This window comes from Helianthus annuus, chromosome 11 (assembly GCF_002127325.2).
Source record: "Helianthus annuus cultivar XRQ/B chromosome 11, HanXRQr2.0-SUNRISE, whole genome shotgun sequence".
In the NCBI taxonomy this organism is placed as follows: Eukaryota; Viridiplantae; Streptophyta; class Magnoliopsida; order Asterales; family Asteraceae; genus Helianthus; species Helianthus annuus.
Genome location: NC_035443.2, coordinates 159,844,181 through 159,866,417, shown reverse-complemented (window position 1 = coordinate 159,866,417; position 22,237 = coordinate 159,844,181).

Genomic DNA, 22,237 nt, shown 5'->3' with positions numbered 1-22,237 from the left:
CGTCACGAGGTAACAATGTTAATATTAGTCATGTTAGTGTGTTGAGAAGTGGCAAAGAATTTAAAGCAAATTTGTCACCGGGTTTGGTTGAGGGGGTAGTTGAGGATGTCACGGGTAATGAAAGTGACGATGATGAAGTGTCACCGGTTAAACCTAAAGAATCAAATGTTAAAAAACCAGGGTGGGTGAAAATGAGAAAAGTGAAAAAGATGAAGGTGAACCGAGTCAAGTCCCGTTTCCATCGGCTTTACTTGACCCGGGTAAGAAAAATTTTATTGCATCAAGAGGTCCCCAAAAAGAAGAATTATGGGACATGTTTAAACAAGTTAAAATTAACCCTCCACTTCTTGATGCAATAAAACAAGTACCCGCATATGCAAAATTTTTAAAAGAATTATGCACACACAAAAGGCAACAAAAGAAGAAAATGCCTAAGCGAGTAGACTTGACCGGGAAAGTAAGTGCGGTTTTGAATGGGGAGCTTCCTCCTAAGCTACAAGATCCGGGTACGCCATTAATAAATATACAAGTTGGTAATTTTAAAATGGCAAAGGCGTTACTAGATCTTGGAGCCGGGGTGAGCATTTTACCGGGGGGCTTATATGACCAATACGACTTTGGTCCGTTAGCAAGGGTAGAGACAACTGTTGTTTTGGCCGATTTGTCTCATAAGCTACCCTGGAGGATGGTTCAAAATGTGATTGTGAAAATTGATGAGTTTTATTACCCGGTTGACTTTCTAGTATTGGACTACTCATCCGCTGACCCAAGGCAACAACAAAATGTCATTTTGGGTCGGCCATTTTTGAGCACCGCGCATGCAGTGATCGATTGTAGATTTGGTACAGTCGATATGACCTTTAGAAACCGGAAAATGCGTTTGAATGTTTTTACTAACAATTCTAATGCTGTTGGTGTTGATGAGTGTTTCATGGCAGATTTAGTCGACGGATGCAACCCGCATGAGTATGAGGAGGATGGCATAGATGTATGTTTATGTGATTTTTCTGAACAGGTACATGCTTGTGCACTACGGGTTGAAGAGGAAAAACAGGATGCTATGGCTTTGAAGGAAGGTCGACCGCCATGGACTCATCAATTTGAAAGCTTGCCGGTGGAAATAAACTCGGGTACTAGGCCATCACTAGAAGAACCCCCAAAGTTAGAGCTCAAAGACTTGCAAAGCCATTTGAAGTATGCTTTTTTAGGGGATAATGACACACTACCGGTCATTATTGCCTCTAATTTAGAAATGGCGCAAGAACAAGCTTTGTTGGAAGTTTTGAAAGAGAACAAGGGAGCGATTGGATGGACGATTGCCGATCTCAAAGGAATTAGTCCATCAATCGTCATGCACAAGATCATTACCACCGAAGATGCAAAACCGATAAGAGAAGCACAAAGGCGATTAAATCCGAACCTAAGGGAGGTAGTAAAGAAAGAGGTAATTAAATGGTTGGATGCAGGAATTATCTATCCGATTTCGGATAGTGCTTGGGTAAGTCCTACCCAAGTTGTGCTTAAGAAGGCCGGCATTCAAGTAGTCAAGGATGAAAATGGTGAACAAGTTGCCACCCGACCGGTTACCGGGTGGCGTGTTTTTATTGACTACCGTAAATTGAATGCCGCCACTTCTAAGGACCATTTCCCGCTACCTTTCATTGACCAAATTATTGAAAAATTATCAGGTCAAAAATATTACTGCTTTTTGGACGGGTACTCGGGTTATAATCAAATAGGAATACACCCGGATGACCAACACAAGACCACCTTCACTTGTCCATATGGCACCTTTGCCTTTCGGCGAATGCCATTTGGCTTGTGCAATGCACCGGCAACTTTCCAACGATGTATGATGAGTATTTTCTTGGACATGGTTGGAGAGTCACTTGAAGTGTTTATGGATGGCTTTTCAATTTTCGGCACTAGTTTTGACTCTTGTCTCAACAAATTACAAAAAGTTTTAAAAAGATGTGTTGAGAAGAATTTAGTGCTTAGTTGGGAGAAAAGTCATTTCATGGTGCAAGAGGGAATTGTGTTAGGCCATGTGATATCTGAAAGGGGAATGGAGGTGGATAAGGCAAAACTAAGGGTAATATCATCTTTGCCACCACCGAAAAATGTTAAGGGTATAAGGTCATTCTTGGGACACGCCGGTTTTTATAGACGTTTCATTAAAGGTTTTAGTGTTATCACGAAGCCTTTATGAAATTTGTTGTTAAAAGATGTTACATTTGACTTTACTAACGAATGTTTGCAAGCATTTACTGTTTTGAAGGAACATTTGGTCAAAGCTCCCATCTTGCAACCGCCGGATTGGTCAAAGCCGTTCGAAATCATGTGTGACACAAGCGACAATTGGTGCAGTTTTGGGTCAACGAGTTGACAGAAAGCCGGTGGTAATTTACTATGCAAGCAAGACTTTATCTGAAGCGCAACTGAGTTACACCACAACCGCGAAGGAATTACTAGCGGTGGTGTATGCTTTGGATAAGTTTCGTTCGTACATTTGGGGGAGCAGAGTGGTTGTTTACTCGGATCATAGCGCGGTCCGGTATTTGATGGAGAAAAAAGACGCGAAGCCCCGTTTAATCCGGTGGGTATTGTTATTTCAAGAGTTTGACTTAGAGATCCGAGACAAAAAGGGGAGTGAGAACGTAGTGGCGGATCACTTGTCTCGTATCCCGGTGGAAGGCATTGATGATTTAAGTGAAATAAATGAAAGGTTTCCCGACGAGCAACTCCTAGCCGTTTCCACCTTTGTTGCGCCGTGGTATGCTCATTACGTAAATTACCTAGCCACGAGTGCCATTCCAAATCATTGGACCAAGAAGCGAAGACAACAATTTATGGTCCAAGTGAAGCAATACATTTGGGATGAACCGGATCTTTTCAAGATCGGGCCGGATCAAGTTATTCGGAGGTGTGTGCTCGAAACAGAGGTGTTGGAAATTTTGACTCATGCTCACTCATCCGCATGTGGAGGTCACTTTAGCGGGCATAAAACGGGTTATCGGGTTCTCTCATGTGGGTTTTATTGGCCCACTATTTTCAAGGATGCGTGTGAGTTCGCAAGAAATTGTGTAAATTGCCAAAGGATGGGAAGCATTTCAAAGAAGGACGATATGCCATTGCAACCAATTTTGGTTGTGGAAATATTTGATGTATGGGGCATTGACTTTATGGGTCCCTTTCCGAATTCCAATGGTTTTTTATACATTTTAGTGGCGATGGACTACGTCTCTAAGTGGATTGAGGCTATTGCAACAAGAACAAATGACCACTCGGTTGTTTGTAAATTCGTTCAATCCAATATCTTCTCCCGTTTTGGTATTCCGCGTGTTATTATAAGTGATGGTGGATCGCATTTCAAGAACTTTAATTTCGAGAAATTGTTGAAGCGATATAGTGTGAATCACCGGATTACCACACCTTACCATCCGCAAACGAGTGGACAAGTTGAAGTGTCCAACCGTCAAATAAAGGAAATTCTCATGAAAACGGTTAGAACGGATAGGAAGGATTGGTCGAGCAAGTTGGATGATGCATTGTGGGCATACCGAACGGCCTATAAGACTCCAATTGGCACAACACCTTACCGGATGGAGTATGGCAAGGGTTGTCACTTGTCAATGGAGTTAGCGCATCGGGCACATTGGGCGATCAAGACGGTAAATGCGGATTATGATGAAGCGGGAAAGATGAGGAAGTTGCAATTGAGTGAAATAGAAGAGATTAGAGACGAGGCATATGAGTGTGCATCGGCTTACAAAGACAAGCTCAAGAAGGTACACGATGCAAAGTTGAGGAAGATGAAAACCTTTGAAGTGGGTCAAAAGGTTTGGTTGTATAATTCAAGGCTCAAGATGTTTGCGGGCAAGCTTAAAAACAAATGGATGGGCCCGTATGTCGTTCGGCGAGTTGGGAGGTTTGGTGATGTAGATATCCAAGATGAGCAAACGAACAAACAACAAACGGTGAATGGCCATCGGTTGAAGCCATACTTGGAGGGAACGACATCAACAACATGGAGCTTGACAAAGCGGGCTACATCTTACGCCCGGTCGATGAGGAACAACCATGAGAGGCCCAGGTTTGGTAGTGTAAATAGTTAGCATTTTGTTTTGTTTGTTTTGTATAGTTTGCACATTTACTGTACTCGCTTGAAGCTTGTGTTTGAAACAAGTGTGGGGACATTCGGGTTACGAATCATTCTAACATTGTGTTGAGGACAACACGGGACTTTTGAGGGGGTAGGGTAATTCTCAGATGTTTTTGAAAAATTTGAAAATCACAAAAAAAATTTGAAAAAATTGAAAAAAAAAATATAAAAAAGACACTTAAAATTGGATTTTTTGGCAAATCAAGAAGGCCCAGAGGCCACCGTAATTTACGGTCTACGCCATAAGTTACGGTTGAGATAAAAATTTTGAAGATTTACGGTGAAATGCTACTGTGATACGGTGGAAATTTTGTGCCAGCATCCACCGTAATTTACGGTGTCCACCGTAAGTTACGGTGGACCTGGCGAACTGATGGGTTGACTTCATGCAGCAGTTTTACATAAAAAAATAAAGAGAATCACGTGACTTATCCCCTGACCACTCGTTTCCTTCCATTCTCTCCTAACCATAAACCTCATCTATCACTTTCAGTTGTCCCACAAGATCTTCACAACCCCATAACCTTCTTAAACCTTCAATCCTTCATATCTTTCTCAATTCTTAGCCAAATCAAGTGAAATCTAGGTCTATCTTGACTAATTTTTCACGTACTTGCTGATTCTGAGAATAGATTTGTGAAAAAACAACGTTTTATAGTCTGAATCACAAACCCTAGGTCCGAAAATTTTGGGGGTTTTTGAAGTTCTTGTTTCACTTGTGTTCTAGCATCTTCAAATCAAGGTATGTGATGTTTGTTTGTTTCTTTTGATGATGCATTGTGAGAAGGAAGGTTATGTTTGTTACTTGTTCATACCCACTTGCTTGTTCATAGTTTTTTTTGTCATGAAAATGGTTACTTGAACATTGTTATGGTTGTAGATGTAGGTTGATGTTAAAGTATTGAACTTTTGGGACTCTCTACATTGTAGAGGCACCATGCCCAATTTTTGAGAAAATCATTATAAAAATTTTTGTTCACTACCATCTACAACCATAGTAACAAGCAAGTGTCGGGATGTTGTTGAGAAAAGGGTCTAACTTTTTGTGTTTGGTTGTGTTGTTTGCTTTGCAACGTGTGTAGGAAAATGGTAAGAACGAAGGAAAGTGCGGGAGCTAGTTCGACTTCTTCGTTTAAAGGCAAGGGCAAACAGCCGGAACAACAACCAAAGAAGAGGCAATATTTGGGGAGAGTTAGTGAAAGTGAAAGTGAGGAGGAAGAGATGATGGAGTTGGACCTGGCTGAAAAGCCAAGGTGGGAATCGGGTCCTCTAGATGATCAGCCGGATGAGTGGCAGCCGACACTATTCCATGACAGTATGAACCGGTTGTAAAACAAGGTTGCTGCATTCATCTGTGAGAGGGAAGTTCGAGAGGTCGAGTTTGGGCCTTTTAATGTGTTTGCCCAGTTCCGTGCCTTAGGATGGGAGGCGACACTCATCTGTTACGATAAGGATAGCAAGAATATGTTTATGGATGAGATTTAAGAATGGATGGCAACCCTCAAATGCAACAAATACGATAGGCCGTCACAAATGAAGTTGACGGGTGACGTTAATGGGATTAAGGTGGAAATGTCGTTTGATACGCTATGGAAATTGGGGAAATACGACAATTTACCTGCTCGTGATTACATGATCCCTAGCCTTGATGATCTTTTGCTCAAACCGGAGTAGCATCCGCGTTGGAATGACATGTTAGCGGCTTTGTTCTTGCCCGGTACTTATAGTGGCATTTTGTACCAGAATAATTTGAAGATTGAAGCAAAGTTGCTGCTAACGATTTGCATTTTGAATGTCATTCCAAGAAGAGGAGATAAGGAACAAGTAAGATACCCGGAAGTGCTAGTCCTCTATTCGTTGCTCAATGGGTCCTCTCGGTTTCCAATCCGGTATTTGATTATGAACCATCTTTGGATTTGGCGGAACAAGTTAGGGAGGAGCATTATCCCGTATTGCCGAATTATCACGGGATTGATGAAGCAGTTTAAGGCAATCACGTCGGAGGATAGAGGAGCAGCGAAAAGGCACAAGCCTTTTGAGATTTCAAAGATGGGTATCGGGTGGACATACACCCAATCGGAAAGGTATCATAAGCTCAAATCGGAGGGTCAAAGATGGCGAGCATTGAAAGTTGATGCAAGAGCTCTTCTACCAGGAGAAGAGGATGAACCGGAAAGTGACACGGAACCTCCAAGTGGTGATGAGGATTATGCGGATGAGCCTCATGGTGAGCATGTGGAGGGGGGCCAAGGGGGTCCAAGTAGAGGACACGGTGGTGGTTTTTTCGATTACACGGAGCGCTCATACGAGCCAAATTGGGCTTATGACGGCACTATGCAGGAGGTTATTGAGAACCAACGTCCTCCGGCTCCTATTTTTGAGTCATGGTTGGGTTCGGAGCGTACTTTATTTGATCAACAAACGATGATGAGTGCTAGTGATACGCGCAAAATGCAACATATAAATTATATCAAATATGGCATAAAACTAACCCTTTTTTAGTACTAATGTTGGAAAAAGTGTGTTTTTGTCTTCCTTTTGTATTTTCAGGATTAAATGAGCTCAATTTAACAAAAGAAGCAAAAAGACAGCAAAATCTAACATAAATACAAGAAAATGGACAAAAGTGGATTGCCCGACCCCTCGACAGCATCCTCCCAAGCAAAACAAAGAAAGCAGAAGACTGAACACGCCCCGTGCTCAGCGAGCACGTGGCCGTGCCCAAGAAGCAGCAGAAAAGACAAACTAATAGAAGCTTCTATTGCCCACCACGGGGCCGTGCCCAGCGGACACGGGGGGGTGGTCACAGTACTGCAGGCGCATTTACTGTAATTGCGAATTACAATTAATGAAGAAAGAGAGTGTCAGACGGCCACGGGGCCGTGCCCAGCGGGCACGGGGCCGTGCCCAGGCTTCTGTTCAGCCTATAAATAGGAGTGCTTGGAGCCATTTCAACTCATCCCTTGGCACACCACCTCTCTCACACTTCACACTTCACCCACCACCCACCACCACTATAACACCATCATCCACCTCCATCATCCATTGTCCATCATAGAGTGTGTGAGTCGTCTCGGGATCCAAGATTGATCGTAAGAGTTCTTGAAAATCAAAGGCCATGTTTGCCTAAGTCTCTTGCATCACTTGGTGAAGACAAGTGTCTAGTGTAATACTTTTTATTTTTAATCTTTTGCACTTTTTATTTGGTTTTGTATTAATGACTTTAATAACTAGTTTCTTATGTTGAAGGTGATTCTTCCTTATCGTTTGTCCGTGGTGTCTTGACATTATTTTACTGTCTATATAAAATAAAAGATTTTCACCATTCATATCTCCACGGTCTATATGGAGGTATGTTGGCTACCTGGTCGGGGGTTAAGGGAACGGTTTGGTAAGAGTCTTGCCCTTGTTCAGCGTTTAGAGGTCCTGCAAGGGACCTGGGTCAAATTTAGTAGGATCTCCTTCAATACCCAAAGGTATTGGATGGCGGGGATCCAAACTCTTTGACCCCCTCATAAGTAAACTACTATTAATACTATAACCCGGCTATTTAGGACTGTATCCTTGCTGACTCAGACTACTTAGTCGAGGGTAACGTCACCATCAAAAGAGGGGCCTACCATAATTTGCATTAATAACTTAATTAATTATCTTTCAATAATCCGACCCTTTAGGATTGTATCCTTGCTGACTCAAACTACTGGGTTGAGGGTAACGTCACCTTCTAAAGGAGGGCCTACTACAATAACTAAGATAATCTCTTAAACAAGTGCAAAAGTGCGAATATAATCAAAGGTTACACTATACACGAGTCGGATCCAAGTGATTCATCTTGTCTATCTGTTTTTATTTTTATTTTTATTTTTCAGCATTTAGTTAGCTTTATTTTCTTAGTTTTAAAAATCTTTTCTAACATTTTGATTTGATTAGACGAACCGGTACTAAAAGCTCTGGTGTCCTTGGACAACCTCGGTATCTTACCAACACTATACTACGTCCACGATGGGTGCACTTGCCCATATGTGTGTGTAGTGTTAGTAAATATCGTGTTTTATAAATTTAAAACTTGGCTAAAAAGTGTAAAAAGGGCTTAAAATATACACCTAAAACATCTACACACTTGCACGCATCAAGTTTTTGGCGCCGTTGCCGGGGACACAAGGATTTTAAGAAAGTTAGGAATCAACGGCCTAATCATTCTTTTTATTTTCTTTTTATTTCTTAGGATTTTCTTAGTTTTTCAGCCTCTGCAGAGCTCAGCACGGGTCGTGCCCGCTGAACACGCCCCGTGCCCAAACTTTGGAACTGGCAATCCTGTTTTAAGTCAGACAGTAAGCTGAACACGGGGCCGTATCCATTCAACACGCCCTCGTGCCCAAGATTCAGTTGCTGAAAACAGAACCGTAAGATCCCGACGGTTGGTAAATTCTGACACAAACATGAGTGGTGATGAATTTTTTTACTTTCGGCACTCTTATGGTACATGGTGTCAATTATGTGGAGGCAGACATAAAGAGTTAGAATGTTATTTTCTAAACTATAAGCCCCACTATATAGACCCATCGTTTCCCTGTATCCTTAAGAGGGGCGAAAGTAAAAATAATCCTTATCTCTCCCTTGAAAGCGTCCAACCAGATATTTTAGGAGAAATGCTTCTTGATGAACTATTTCAACTAGAAGATCTGATTCTTAATTGGTTAAAAGAACTTAGGATGGATTTTCTAAATTCATCTCAAGACAATAACCAAGAAGAAGTGTTGGGATCGCATTCAAACAACCTCGTTGTTCCCGATAATACCTTCGACTCTAGCAAAGGCATGGACGATAGTCGTCCCTGTGTCGATTATGCCGTGAAGGACTCTCCATCGACTTCGTTCGGTGCATACATATACCTGAGCGATTCGGCATATACCTTCTTTGTCGAGAGCCCGGAAAAGGGTTGGACTTGTCCACCTAAAATAAACATAGGAATTACCCTCACCGACAACCTCTTGCGTTCTCGTCTTAGTCTAGAGCAATTAAGGTATCTTAGGCACTTTGGGGTTGTTCCAACCAGTAAGGAACCACCCGATACAAATAAGTTCCTTAGAAAATGGAAAAACTCCATAAGACAGCTTCCAGACACGGGGCCATGTCCAGGTCAGCACGCCCCCGTGTCCACCTAAAAGATTCTCTTCTGATTTTGTATGAATACGGACAAAATGTGTCAGGATTTTAACTGCACACGGGGCCGTGTCCAACCAACACTGGGCGTGTCCAACGCGTTGTCGTTTTCTTTAAATGCATCCTGATTCCTGCTCATTTTTTACCACTTCAAAAGACAGAGATTCCTGGGATCTTCACTCATACTATCCTAGGTAAGTTCTAAAAGACGGTTCCAAAGAACCCTCTTGTCTTTTCCACTTTTATTCATTGCCTTCTCTTTCAATTTTTCAACCATTTCCTCCATTAAAGCTTGGAAACTCCATGATTCCAACCTTTAGTGTGAAGTTTGTAATGTTATTATCCAAGGGATCTTACTCAAAGTAAGTTGTGTAACTTTGTTTTAAATTATCTGTGCTTAAAACTCGACTAAAAACCATGAAAATAATTTAAAACTCCAAGATTCCTTGACCTAAAAACCTGCAGACAACTGGACACGGGGCCGTGCTCAGCGAGCACGGGGCCGTGTCCGAGGTACTGTTTCGTAAAAATTGAGCCCTTTTCGGTCTATTTCCCCAGAAATGGCGAGCAGGACAAGCGGAACGTCTTCATCAAGAAATAACCGACAGGGGAGGAGATCGTCAACGGCGGAAGACTCTCTTGTAAACTATGTTTACGCCCTAAGAGAGGCTATTGATGAAATGACGGGGGTGGGAGAAGCATTGGTCGACCGTATCAACCCTCTAACGGTGGGACTGGAAGGGTGTCTCCGAGAAGTAAACCTCTTGCACCAGAGGTTAAACCTTCTCGCCTCTCCTCCTTTGGTACCTATAATAACCCAAAGGGCATGGAACGTGGTTCCCGAAGTCATCATACCCGCCGAATGGTACGCTATACACCCGGAGCCTCCGCAAGGGATAGTACAAGGAGTCCCGTTAGGTGTTCCCCCTCCTCCGCGAGATGTTGAGGAAAATGAAGCCGCCTTCTTCCTTCCAAGGGAGATAGAAGAATGGCTTTAACAACATCTAGGAAGAAAAACATCGGCCAAGAGTCCTACTACATCGGGAAACTATTCCCGAAATTTTCTCAACAAAGAAGTAGAACTCTTTATGATAACTTTGTGTACCTCCTGACCTATTTTAGTTAAGATTTTTCGTTTTTATTTCTTTTTACTTTTATAGGAACATTGTGTAGCTCTCTCTATGGTTTTTAATGAAATGATGGTTTTAAGATGGTGTTATAAGAAATAAAACACACTCTGGATGGTGAAGGATAACAAGGGAAACGAGAAACATGGCCCATGCACGAAAACAGGGCCATCCAACAACAATTTCTTCATTACAGTAAGCTCAGCACGGGCCGTGTCCAGCCAACACGACCCCGTGCTGAACATCCTGCAGAAAATCACCCAGTTCAGGTAACTGAACACGGGCCGTGTTCACTAAACACGCCCCCGTGTCCAGGCTTCTGTTTCTTTTCTTTAATTTTTGTTACTGGCACCTGAACACGGGGCCGTGTCCAGACTACCAGTAACATAAAATTATGCTTTTAACACCATTTTACACATTCAATCAACCTAAAAACTTATTTTTGGGACACATTGAGGACAATGTGTAATTTAAGTGTGGGGGGATGCTAAAACCTTGAATTTTGCAAGTCCTAATAACAAGCCTTACACAAAACTCTATTTGGAATCGCTAATCACCCCAATTTTTTTCCAAAAATTTGCATTTTTTTTACTTGTCTAAGTTTAAGTTGGGAATTCTAATTCTAACAAGGTTATATTTTTACAAATTTACAACCGATAGCGTCGTGATAAAAAGAACCAACATAAGAAAATTATGAAACGGCATGACAAGCTTAGTTAAAATTTGATTATATATACTTGATCACGTAAAAACCCATTCCCACAAAAGTGAGTTTTGAGCCTTTATAGAGCATACAAATACATATCTTTACACTAAATGCTCAATTTTCGTTTCTTGTGTGAATAGCCGCTTGGTTCTTACGACTCTAGAACTTGCCACGATAATTCACTCCCGGTCCTTACCAACTTAAACCCAAGTAAGTAAATGATGGAGGCATTACGACTAACCCTTTTTCTTTCAACACCATTATTTTCACTTTTCTTTTCACCTACCCAAAAATTCCCCCTAGTTAATCCCTTTGAGCCTAAACCTTTTCATTTCTAAACCCAAAACCCTTTTACCCATCAAAACCCTTTTTCATTTTTTCCCCTTATTTTAGTAACAAAGCTTGGTTTTCGTGTGACTCTTGAAAAAAAAAATATATATATTTTTTGACGAATAATAATGAAGTTGGAGATAAACAAACAAAGCTCCTCAAACAAAAGCTTGTTTGAATAGATACTTCATTGAAAATAAAAAGTCACAAAAACAAAATGTTTTACGAAAACCAACGCTTTTTACGCCTTTTCGCCCTTTTCAACTAACCACTAACCCAACCACCCACCTTTAGCCCAAGCCTAACCCTTCACTCAAAAAGTCCTCTTGATATTTACAAAGGTATAAAGTTAAAAAGGAGGAGGATTGATTTCTTGGCAAGCTTATGGTAGAAATAAGTTCCACGCCGCTCTCGAGTGATTCACTAAAAATACACCTTCGGCCGAGTGTGAGTGATTTCCCCCGTGAGGTACGTGAACTTGTATATAAATGAAATTTTAAAAAGGTATGTTAAATAAATAAAAATAAAACCTAAAAAATCTTGGAAAATCCCGACACTCTATGACAAGCCCAAAAAACCTTCTCTTCAACCCATTCCATTTGGGAGTGAATAAAGCCACAATATAAAGAGTTTTGCTTGAGGACAAGCAAAGATTCAAGTGTGGGGGTATTTGATACGCGCAAAATGCAACATATAAATTATATCAAATATGGCATAAAACTAACCCAGCCTGACAAGATCTACAGATAACTATGCCCTAGTTGCTTGTTCCTGACAGACATCTATTTGTTGGGGGCCTCTAAAGCTTTATTCTAGCTTCACTTCCCTAGCAAGCAAATATATTAAACACCTGTCACATACGTTAAAATAAAGTCAATACATAAAATGTAAAAGTGAGCATACAAGTTTAATAATAGCATATAGAGTTCGAATAGTTTACGCATAACCAGCACGTACATAGGGGGAAATGATGCATGTTAATTATCGACGTGGATCTATCGATACCAACGACTGCGGTTTTACTGTCCGAGACAGTTCGCAATACGTGATTACCACCGTAATCCATGCAAGTAATTGTCCTTAACAACCCCCGTGAGAACGGGTGCTGAGTCCAAACTATAGTACTATGTTGTTAAGGCAGGTAGACAGCATTCCACGTGTAAACATAACAACAAGCATTCATTTAGTCACGTAATACATGCAATCGGTTAGCGTTCAAATAGTTTGAATAGCGTGTTCGATTGTGATTTTGATAAGTAACGTATGTAACACCCAAAAGTGCTAAAGCAAAAAGGGATTCGAGTATACTCACAGTGATTGATTATGGATTGAAGGGAGCGCTGAGAGTAGGGTTAGCCTGAATAGTTCGACAGCATAACGATAAGTAACGCGGAAAATGCAAACAAGTGTAAATGGATCGAATAGCCTGGTCGATCGAACAGCAGGTTCGATCGAACGGGCTGTTCGTTCGGTTTGAAAGTCCGTTTGAACAGTCCTGTTCGATCGGCTGGACCATTCGAGTGGATTGTTTCTTCCTCTGAGAAGCATGTGTTTGTGTATGATGGTTGAACTTTTGAAGTTTTTGTTGTAGAATTTGAGAACACTGAAGTGTTCTTACCTTTCAGGTCGATCGATCGAACGGTCTGTTCGATCGGCCGGCTTAACCGATCGGTTAGGAACTTCAGAAGTGATCCTCAGCAGGATGTCACTCGATCGAACAGCATGCTCGATCGGGTGGCACTCCATACTACGAACGAGTTGTAAAATCGATTAAGTGTTAAAGCATAGTATCTCATGATCTGAAGAGTAATGTTTACCAATCGAGTAGCATATTCGATCGAACATCACCTCGTCAATAGCACACTTCATGAAGTTTAAAAGTGTGGGACCATGTGCTAGCCGATCGGCTGGCCCGGTCGATCGGCTGGTATGTCCGATCGGCTGGGCTGTTCGTTCGGACAGCCTAGCCGTTCGGCCAGCAATTCTGACCTGGTCGGCCTTTCGTCTACCACTTGGCTGTTTTGATTGTTTTGATATGATCTCAAGGTACTTTGACAGCGAGTTAAACCATAGAACGTGGGTTCTTACTTGCTTTACCGGTTCGGACAGGAATCACCCAAGTCCGGCCGGTGAATTGTTCGGAACGGTAGTTTGATGTTTAACCCGAAAATGTTAAGATTCTAGCAAATCTTAGTTTGTTTATGTGGAAATCGGTTAGATATAAGCTATTCATGGTTGAATGAGGCCAAGGTATGATGTTCTTCAAGAACACCATGATGACATCATCCAAGAACACTTAGATCTTGGTGATTTCACGGTTTGAATTCAAGTTTTGAAAGATAGAAAGGTGTAGAATCGTGTAATGATCAAAAACGTATAAGAATTAGAGTGAAAACTTACCGGAGTTGAGGGAAATCTGAGAAAAGGTAGAAAGAGTGACAATGACAAGGCTATTTATAGGTTCCAAAAGAGGAAAGTATCAACCGATCGGCCAGGACCTCTGATCGAATGGCCTGCTCAATCGAACAACCTGTTCGATCGGCTGGCCTGTTCGATTAGGGTGCTTCCTGTTTGATCAGCAACCTTTTTCGAGTGTTTCGCGACGGTTTTCGATATTTCGATTTCGATGGACAATGATACGAATACGATAGAGTTCCTAGTCAAATTACTTTCAGTCCCACTACTATATCTAACATACAATCATCTGTAATTCGCGTTTCGATGTCGGTTTCGATTGGGTTTGATTGTTTTTCGAGTTTCGATTGATCACCACAAAAATCATAAGGTAAACACGCACAGGTAACACATAAGGCACACACACACGTATAACCATACCAAAATTCGCGTAATTCGAGTTTCGAGTTCGATGATAGTTAGATCGGTTTGATTACTGATTAATTAACTTTATCGCATTGTTACTTCCTACTATTCACAGTCGTAAATCGGTCGCTTTGGTTAAACATCCGATCATTTCATTTAGACAACACTTACTCCACATAATACAGAAGCAAAAGAAACATTAATAGTCAAAGAAGTCAAAGTTGACTTGGACTTTGACTTTGACATTCGAAAACACGGGGTGTTACAGCCTCCCCTTGTTTAGGGAATTTCGTCCCGAAATTAGGCTGAGAGCTGCGCATCACCGTGATTTACCAATTTGACGCTTCAGATCTATTTAGACAACTGCGGGTACTTGGCCTTCATGTCGCTTTCGAGTTCCCAAGTGAACTCCGCGCCTCGCTTGCCTTCCCATCGGACTTTCACAATAGGGATGTGTGAGCGCCTGAGTTGCTTGGTTTGGCGATCCATGATTTCGACAGGCTTTTCCACGAAGTGTAAGGTTTCGTTGACCTGAAGATCGTCGAGTGGTACGATTAGATCATGATCAGCAAGGCATTTTCGGAGGTTAGACACATGGAAAGTCGGGTGGACGTTACTGAGTTCCTCCGGTAGTTCGAGTCTGTAGGCGACTTTTCTGATTCTTTCCAGAATCTTAAAAGGTCCAACATATCGAGGCACTAGTTTCCCTTTCTTGCCGAATCTGACTACACCCTTCCAAGGGGATACCTTTAGGAGTACGTAGTCGCCAACGTCAAATTCAAGGGGCTTGCGTCTTCTATCGGCGTAACTTTTCTGCCTACTTCGAGCTTTTACCAAGTTATCTCTAATCTGGAGGATTTTATCAGTCGTTTCTTGTAGTATCTCGGGACTGGTTAATTGCGAATGACCGATCTCGTGCCACACAATAGGCGAACGACATCTCCTTCCATATAAGGCCTCGAAGGGTGCCATTTGGATGCTGGCATGATAGCTGTTATTATACGAGAATTCGACTAGTGGCAGGTGTTTGTTCCAACTACCACCAAAATCTATGACACACGCCCGGAGCATGTCTTCAAGAGTACGGATCGTTCTTTCAGTCTGTCAATCGGTTGTGGATGGAATGCAGTACTCAGATTAAGCGACGTACCAAGAGCCGCTTGAAAAGTTTCCCACAATCGAGAAGTAAACCGAGCATCACGGTCAGAGATGATGTCGCGAGGTGTACCATGATTGCAAATGATCTCGTCGGTGTAGATTTGGGCTAGTCGTTCCACCTTGTAGTCTTCTGGTATTGGCAAGAAGTGGGCTGATTTGGTCAGACGATCAACTATAACCTAAATACTGTCGTGACCTGATGGCGTGGGCGGGAGTTTCGTTATGAAATCCATAGCTATACTCTCCTACTTCCATAAAGGTATCGGCGGTTGTTCGAGTAAGTTAGAAGGTCTTTGATGTTCAGCCTTGACTCTTGCGCAGGTTAAGCAACTGCCAACGTAAAGAGCGATATCCCGTTTCATGCCCGACCACCAGTACTTATAGTGCAGGTCCTGGTACATCGTATCAGCACCGGGATGAATAGAATATCGGGATTTGTGGGCTTCATTCATGATAATCTTTCGCAGTTCAGTTCATCTGGGAATCCAGATTCGATCCAGGTAATAGAATATCCCATCTGCCTTGCTTACAAGCTGAGCTCCATCGTGGTAGATCCTTTCTTTCTTCAAGGTGCGTTCATTAAAACACGCATGCTGGGCTTCGCGGATGAGGGCTTCGAGATTATACTGGGCTTGAACGTTTCGGATACTGAGCATATAACTCTTTCTGCTGAGCGCGTCGGCAACCACATTCGCCTTGCCTGGGTGGTAACGAATCTCACAGTCGTAATCGTTGAGGAGTTCTACCCATCGGTGTTGACGCATATTAAGTTCCCTCTGATTGAAGATGTGCTGTAAACTCCTGTGATCAGTGTAGATTGTACACTTAGTGCCATACAGGTAGTGTCGCCAAATCTTCAATGCAAAGACAACCGCGCCTAGCTCGAGGTCATGGGTTGTATAGTTCTTCTCGTGGATCTTGAGCTGACGAGATGCGTAAGCTATAACCTTGTCTCGCTGCATGAGAACACAACCAAGACCAAGGTTGGAAGCATCACAGTAGACAATGAAATCGTCGTTTCCGTCGGGCAGCGTGAGAATAGGAGTGTTGCACAGCATGTGCTTGAGGGTTTGAAAGGCAGACTCTTGTGCGGTTCCCCACACAAAAGGCTTGTCTTTATGAGTAAGAGCGGTAAGTGGCACAGCGATCTTGGAGAATCCTTCTATAAATCGTCGATAATAGCCCGCTAGTCCGAGAAACGAACGAACTTCAGACGGGTTCTTAGGCGTAATTCAACTTTTGACGGCTTCAATCTTCGCGGGATCGACGTGTATACCCTGACTATTCACGATGTGACCCAGAAACTGAACCTCCTCTAACCAGAATTCGCACTTGGAGAACTTGGCATAGAGTTGGTTCCCCTGAAGTAGCTCGAGAACCAAACGTAGATGTTGCGCGTGTTCGGTCTTCGATTTGGAATAGATCAAGACATCGTCAATGAACACGATGACGAAACAGTCTAAGAAGGGCTTACACACGCGATTCATCAGATCCATAAAGACCGCGGGTGCGTTAGTTAGACCAAAAGGCATAACAACGAATTCATAATGGCCATATCGGGTTCGAAAAGCGGTTTTGGGGATGTCTTCCTCTTGAATCCGCAATTGATGGTAGCCTGAACGCAGATCGATCTTCGAGAAACGTTGGGCACCTTGCAGCTGATCAAATAGGTCGTCGATTCGAGGCAAAGGGTATCGGTTCTTAATGGTTAGCTTATTCAACTCCCGATAGTCGATGCACATCCGGAACGATACATCCTTCTTTTTGACGAAAAGGACTGGCGCGCCCCACGGAGAGGTGCTCGGGCGAATAAAGCCTTTTTCAAGTAATCCCTGGAGTTGATTCGAGAGTTCCCGCATTTCGAATGGAGCGAGTCGACACGGAGCTTTGGCAACGGGGTTAGCTCCAGGAATAAGGTCAATACGAAAGTCAATATCACGACTTGGCGGTAGTCTAGGTAAATCATCAGGGAACACCTGAGGAAATTCACGAACCACTGGAACGTCTTTGACTTCAACCTTCTTTTTCTTTTCCTTCTCCGCTACTACAATGTTGGCCAAGAAGGCTCGGTATTCCTTGCGGAGATACTTGCTGGCTTGGACGCATGACATGAGCTTGAGACCTTTCGACGCAGTTTCACTGTACACACATAACAAATCACCATTCGCGAGCGAGAATCAAATCATCTTTTCAAAGCACACAACTTCAGCATGGTTTTCGTGAAGAAAGTCCATGCCTACTATGATGTCGAAACTTCCGAGTTGCATTGGAATAAGGTCGATTGGAAAGATGTGATTGTTGAGCTCCAGAGTACAATCACGAAGAACAGAGTTAACAGCGACAGTTCTTCCAGTAGCGACTTCGACTACGAATGACGAGGACAGATAAGAGCGCATACGACTAAGGAGCTTCTCGAATTCAAATGATACAAAGCAGTTATCGGCTCCAGTATCAAACAAACACGATGCATAAATACCATTCACAAGGAACGTACCATTAACCACGTTGTTATCCGCCTGAGCCTGACGGGCATTGATGTTGAAGGTTCGAGCATGGGCTGCTTGCTGCTGTTGCTGAGGCTGCTGTTGTTGCTGCTGGGGCTCTTGCTTAACCACCCTGTTCGGGCACCTGTTTGCAAAGTGGTTAGGATCACCACATGCAAAGCAGACTCGAGCATTGACTGCAGGTGCTTGAGCTGCTTGTTGGCCTTGAGGGGCGGGGAGTAGAGCTTGGTTGACAGTAGCTTACACTGGGGCTTGACGGGGACCAAAACGACAGTTCGCAGTGACATGACCGTAAAGGTTGCAGTGAGCACAAAAACGACAGGCTAGACCCACTGGATGATGATACGAGCATGTCGGGTAGAGCGGGTGAGGGCCTGTGTATGCACGCTTCGCTGGCGGTGCATTGATCACTGGAGCTGAGCGGTGGTGCTGTTGCTGCTGAGCTGGTACAGCTTGTAGAGGAGCAGCAGTTGTTGCGGCAGCACAGCTCTTGTTGCTGGAGCTGTTGTTGTTGTGCTTCTTCTTTCTTCTTGATGACTTGGAGGATTTAGCAGTGGCGGTGTCGGTGGATGCTGTTGCGGTGGCTTGGTGCAGAGACTTGGTTTGCTTATCCCAAAAGCCAGACTTCACTCGCTTGTCATTGATCTCAGCGGCGAGTAGGTAAGTCTCTTCAATCGTTGCTGGCTTGGTGGCGTGAACAAAGTCGGCTACACAATCGGGCAGAGCTCGAATGTACTTCTTGATGGTTTGGTCTGGGGTCTTGACCTGATCGGGACATATGATGCTAAGTTGCTTGAAGCGAGCAGTGAGAGCAGCGTTGTCTCCATCCTTCTGCTTGATGGTCCAAAACTTGTCTCCAGCTTTTGGCGTTCATGAGGAGGGCATAATTCGTCGATCATAATTGCCTTCAACTCCTCCCATGTTAGCTCGTAAGCTGCATCATTTCCGCGCTTGTTACTTTCGGCTGTCCACCAGTCTAGAGCACGGGACTGGAAGATGCCTGTAGCATTGAGAGTGTAGAGATTTTCAGGACATCCGCTTTGTCGCAGAGTGACTTCGACTGAGTCAAACCAGTGAAACATGGCGGTAAGGCCATCTTCTCCGGTGAACTCTTTGGGTCCGCATGCTTTGAACTGCTTGAAACTGAAAGCAGCCTTGTTTGCATCTTTGGGAGCGTCTGTTCGCGATTCTTCAGACGACTTGCTGGCGTTCTCATAAACGTTGCTCACAGCCTTTGCTACACTTTTGGCGATGATGGCGGCGAGACACTTATCTCTCTTCTCTTGACAAGTCAGGTGGTGTCGGGATCCAGACGACGACATGGTCTGCAACAGACATCGTCACAGGACTCAACGCAACGAAATCGAATCTCACCTCACACGTCTAGACTACTAAAGCTTAAGAACACGTTGAAACACATATCACATAAACACATAGGCACATAACCACAGATACACGTAATCATAGAGCACAGAAGCACGTAGGGCACATAGATCACGGAAACACACAAGCACGAAGAGCACGGAAACATATAAACACAGAACACATTCCTATTTAGTCGCAGAGGTAGTCAGAATACAGAAACCTATCATTCAAAGCTCGCGTGTCGTTCGTATATATTGGTCGCGTATAGTATATCGAGTAGCATCGTATAGTCGTATAGCGTGTCGAATAGTATAGTATAACTGTATTTCGTAGCATAGTATCGTCTAGAACTATAGCAACTTGTTACCATTTTGAGATAGGATAGTGATACGAGTTGTGTGTGTTAATCGGGGTGATAGCAAAAATCGAGCGATCATCAAAATTAAACATTTAAACAGGCAAACACACTCAAAACACATAAAATCGATGAATCATCAGAGTTGCATCTGCCAACTCATAACACAAAATCCGGAATTGGATTGTCTGCGGCTACTAGACATTGACTACCCAAAGTGATTCGACTATTCGCAGTAAACCCGTCGTCACTTTCCAACTTTCGGGATCGCGTTTCTGCCTCGATTCTTGGGCATTCCGCGCGTATTCCCTAGGTCATACTTGTGAGTTCAGGTCATTGGAGTCCGTCGAGGCTTTGGTGAGATGAGTAAAAGTTGGAATAAGTTGCCAAGATTCGGGTTTCACCCTTGGCTTAGCAATTTCTTCCTTGTTTTAGCAAAATTTGAGGAAGTTGAGCAGATAATTCGGTCGAGAGTTTGTGGTTTCCACACCTATTCCCGATGAATAATCTCCTCATTTGTGAATAAATTACAGCCGGAACAAATAATTTAGTCGAGAGTTTTGAGGCTTTCACACCTAATCTTGACCAAATTACTCGTTCGGCGTCAGATGGTGAGGTGATAGCTGTGTAGTGCAAAGCAAGAAATATGAGGCATATTGGTTTGGTCTGTTGGTTCCTAACTATAGTCTAGGTCTCTAAGACAGCGACCCGGACTAGGTCGTGTCTAGCCTAATTCCCTATAGTTATGGCTCTGATACCAATCTGTCACACCCCAACTGATGGCAGAATCATCGGGGCATGGCACTGAGCGAAACAGATTGTTCAGAAGTTTCCACAACAACTATTCATAGAATCCAGTTATAGATACGTCCCATACCGTATCCCGAATAAACAAATACATTATTACAGATAACATCCAAACAAGTAATTCTGTTCCGACAACTCAGATTTAACATAAATAATTATTGTTCAATGCTTCTAAGACCCAACCTGACAAGATCTACAGACAACTATGCCCTAGTTGCTTGTTCCTGACAGACAACTATTTGTTGGGGGCCTCTAAAGCTTTATTCTAGCTTCACTTCCCTAGCAAGCAAATATATTAAACACCTGTCACATACGTTAAAATAAAGTCAATACATAAAATGTAATGGTGAGCATACAAGTTTAATAATAGTATATAGAGTTCGAATAGTTTACGCATAACCAACACGTACACAGGGGGGAATGATGCATGTTAATTATCGACATGGATCTATCGATACCAACGACTGCGGTTTTACTGTCCGAGACAGTTCGCAATACATGATTACCACCGTAATCCATGCAAGTAATTGTCCTTAACAACCCCCGTGAGAACGGGTGCTGACCTGGTCGGCCTTTCGTCTACCACTTGGCTGTTTTGATTGTTTTGATATGATTTCAAGGTATTTTGACAGCGAGTTAAACCATAGAACATGGGTTCTTACTTGCTTTACCGGTTCGGACAGGAATCACCCAAGTCCGGCCGGTGAATTGTTCAGAACGGTAGTTTGATGTTTAACCCGAAAATGTTAAGATTCTTGCAAATCTTAGTTTGTTTATGTGGAAATCGGTTAGATATAAGCTATTCATGGTTGAATGAGGCCAAGGTATGATGTTCTTCAAGAACACCATGATGACATCATCCAAGAACACTTAGATCTTGGTGATTTCATGGTTAGAATTCAAGTTTTGAAAGATAGAAAGGTGTAGAATCGTGTAATGATAAAAAAACGTACAAGAATTAGAGTGAAAACTTACCGGAGTTGAGAGAAATCTGAGAAAAGGTGAAGAACAAGGGCTGGTTCGGTCAGAGCTTTCCAAAAGTAGAAAGAGTGACAATGACAGGGTTATTTATAGGCTCCAAAAGAGGAAAGTGTCAACCGATCGGCCAGGACCTCCGATCGAATGGCCTGCTCGATCGAACAACCTGTTCGATCGGCTGGCCTGTTCGATCAGGGTGCTTCCTGTTCGATCAGCAACCCTTTTCGAGTGTTTCGCGACGGTTTTTTATATTTCGATTTCGATGGACAATGATTTGAATACGATAGAGTTCCTGGTCAAATTACTTTCAGTCCCAGTACTATATCTAACATACAATCATCTGTAATTCGCGTTTTGATGTCGGTTTCGATTGGGTTTGATTGCTTTTCGAGTTTCGATTCGAGTTTCGATTGATCACCACACAAATCATAAGGTAAACACGCACAGATAACACATAAGGCACACACACACGTATAACCATACCAAAATTCGCGTAATTCGAGTTTCGAGTTCGATGATAGTTAGATCGGTTTGATTACTGATTAGTTAACTTTATCGCATTGTTACTTCCTACTATTCACAGTCGTAAATCGGTCGCTTTGGTTAAACATTCGATCATTTCATTTAGACAACACTTACTCCACATAATACAGAAGCAAAAGAAACATTAATAGTCAAAGAAGTCAAAGTTGACTTGGACTTTGACTTTGACTTTGACATTCGAAAACACGGGGTGTTACACGTGGTGTATTGACATTATTT